At 48.4% G+C, this 2,500-nt stretch overlaps 2 non-coding genes across 2 annotated transcripts in view; both read right to left on the minus strand.

The window, feature by feature from the left end:
• The window catches only part of LOC125773064 (large subunit ribosomal RNA), a 4,186-nt gene extending 3,828 nt beyond the window's left edge, over positions 1-358 (minus strand). The window contains exon 1 of the ribosomal RNA XR_007419877.1: positions 1-358. This exon is cut by the window's left edge and continues 3,828 nt beyond it. This is a non-coding gene — a ribosomal RNA (large subunit ribosomal RNA).
• A 710-nt stretch (positions 359-1,068) lies between these two features.
• On the minus strand, positions 1,069-1,226 carry LOC125773063 (5.8S ribosomal RNA). The gene has a single exon (XR_007419876.1). It is a non-coding gene; the product is annotated as a 5.8S ribosomal RNA (ribosomal RNA).
• Between the last annotated feature and the right edge of the window lie 1,274 nt (positions 1,227-2,500).

A 2,500-nucleotide genomic window follows, 5' to 3' on the forward strand; every position in this document is an offset into this window, starting at 1 on the left:
GGTGGTATTTTAGCTTTAGAAGGAGTTTACCTCCCACTTAGTGCTGCACTATCAAGCAACACGACTCCATGGAGGCCGACCGTCTACTGTCACGTGGGTTAGTGCCGTTCTACCGGGCCTATCACCCTCTCTGGGTAGATGAGCAACCTTCAAGTTGAACTTGAACTGTTTGCACCGTGCATAGTAGATAATGGTCGTTCCAGTACACGGAATCGGGACAGGTGCAGTTACACACCGTCCCTACGTGCTGAGCTTCTCCCGTTTCGCTCGCAGCTACTCAGGGAATCCCGGTTGTTTCTTCTCCTCCCCTTATTAATATGCTTAAATTCTGGGGGTTGTCTCACATCACTTGAGGCCTACAAACAAAATCAGTCACATTCCATTCGTTTCGAACCCGGGGCATAGCGAACCGATATATACGCAACAACACTTCACACACACACACACACGGATTGGGCAATTTACGGTCATTTTTGAATCAACGATGGCCCCCCCGAGCACGTTGTCCGAATATCACTCCAATAAGGACAACGTGTTCCGCTCGGCATCGTTTTGATTCGATCTCTCAACAACAACTCTCGGTCGACTTGGTCGACTTGGACCCACGATGTCTCCCCCCGAGCATGTCGAGCCAACTGCACCACTATTGTATTGGACAACATGTTCCCCTCGGGCATCGATGGGTTAATCATGCACCACTATTATAAAACCCTTTGACGTTTTCCCCCAAGCACGTTGATCCAGTATTACGACGGATACGGTCAACGAATTCTTGGACATCAAAGAGGTTTTCGATTGAATTTCCCCATGTTTCACAACGTACTCTTAGCGGTATCCTACGATACGTCTCACTCTATTTGTGTGTGTGCGCGTTTACGTGCGTGCGATTTATGCGGTTCACCCCTTTACTTTCAGCGCCCTGCGGTCCCAACAAAGGTCCCGAGCACGCCATTATGCACAGTGTGGAAGCGTGTTTCCCCCACGACACTAGACGGGCTGCTCGCCATAGTGTTCTATTGTGGCACGCTCCACCCTGAAGTTTGGTTTGTTGTATATCAAGGAATTGATAGGCACTCAAGAATGTGTGCATCGGCCGGGTTTAATCGTCCGACGCGCAATATGCGTTCAACTTATCGGTGTTCATGTGTCCTGCAGTTCACATTGTGACGCGCATTTAGCTGCGGTCTTCATCGATCCATGAGCCGAGTGATCCCCTGCCTAGGGTTTTATAGTAAGGTTCCCAATGTAACACAATCCCGGTGGTACGTCCAAAGACTAACTTTCTGACTAAGTTGTCTTTATTACCCAATAGTCCCAGGCCTTGTGACTTGTGGCTCATGTCTACGCCCATGGCCACCATTCGCTAAGATAGTTTTGAAGTCACTTTGAAGGCCCAGGAACAACTCTCTTAGCACATCGGTTAACCTGGCGCCGCAGTCAACTCATGTGCTTGGATCGGATCGAGCTATTGAGTATTGGGCCTGCATACTCGCTCATCCGTATCCTTTGCGTACCGCCCCATGGCCCTTGTATGTCTGCACCACAGTTCCTGTTCGTTCCGTGCCTATGGCCGGATACGTATTGCACATCGGTATACCTGTCGCTACTCAGGCAACTCGTGTGCGTGGATTGGATCGAGAACATGGTGTGTGCCCCATGTTATAATTGATAGTCCATATCCACTTTATAGGTTAAAGTCATAAGTTGTGATTGCACAACCATTCTTCATAAGAGTTTAATCACTCTTCAACTAACTTTCGTTCTGGTGTCTTGGTATCAAATCGCGTAAGACACAAGATTCTACTGGCCAAATAGAATCTAGCACATTGGTTAACCTGGCGCCGCAGTCAACTCATGTGCTTGGATCGGATCGAGCTATTGAGTATTGGGCCTGCATACTCGCTCATCCGTATCCTTTGCGTACCGCCCCATGGCCCCGTCCTTAGAGTTAATGACTAGTAGGCTTAACTCTTTGTATGTCTGCACCACAGTTCCCGTTCGTTCCGTGCCGTGGCCGGATACGTATTGCACATCGGTATACCTGTCGCTACTCAGGCAACTCGTGTGCGTGGATTGGATCGAGCTCATGGGGTGTGTAGAGATTCCATGTTATAATTGCAAGTCCATATCCACTTTATAGGTTAAAGTCATAAGTTGTGATTGCACAACCATACTTCATAAGAGTTTAATAACTCTTCAACTAACTTTCGTTCTGGTGTCTTGGTATCAAATCGCATAAGACACAAGATTCTACTGGCCAAATAGAATCTAGCACATTGGTTAACCTGGCGCCGCAGTCAACTCATGTGCTTGGATCGGATCGAGCTATTGAGTATTGGGCCTGCATACTCGCTCATCCGTATCCTTTGCGTACCGCCCCATGGCCCCGTCCTTAGAGTTAATGACTAATAGGCTTAACTCTTTGTATGTCTGCACCACAGTTCCCGTTCGTTCCGTGCCGTGGCCGGATACGTATTGCACAACAGTAGATACCATCACC

The sequence above is a fragment of the Anopheles funestus genome (assembly GCF_943734845.2).
Source record: "Anopheles funestus chromosome X unlocalized genomic scaffold, idAnoFuneDA-416_04 X_unloc_192, whole genome shotgun sequence".
NCBI lineage: Eukaryota > Metazoa > Arthropoda > Insecta > Diptera > Culicidae > Anopheles > Anopheles funestus.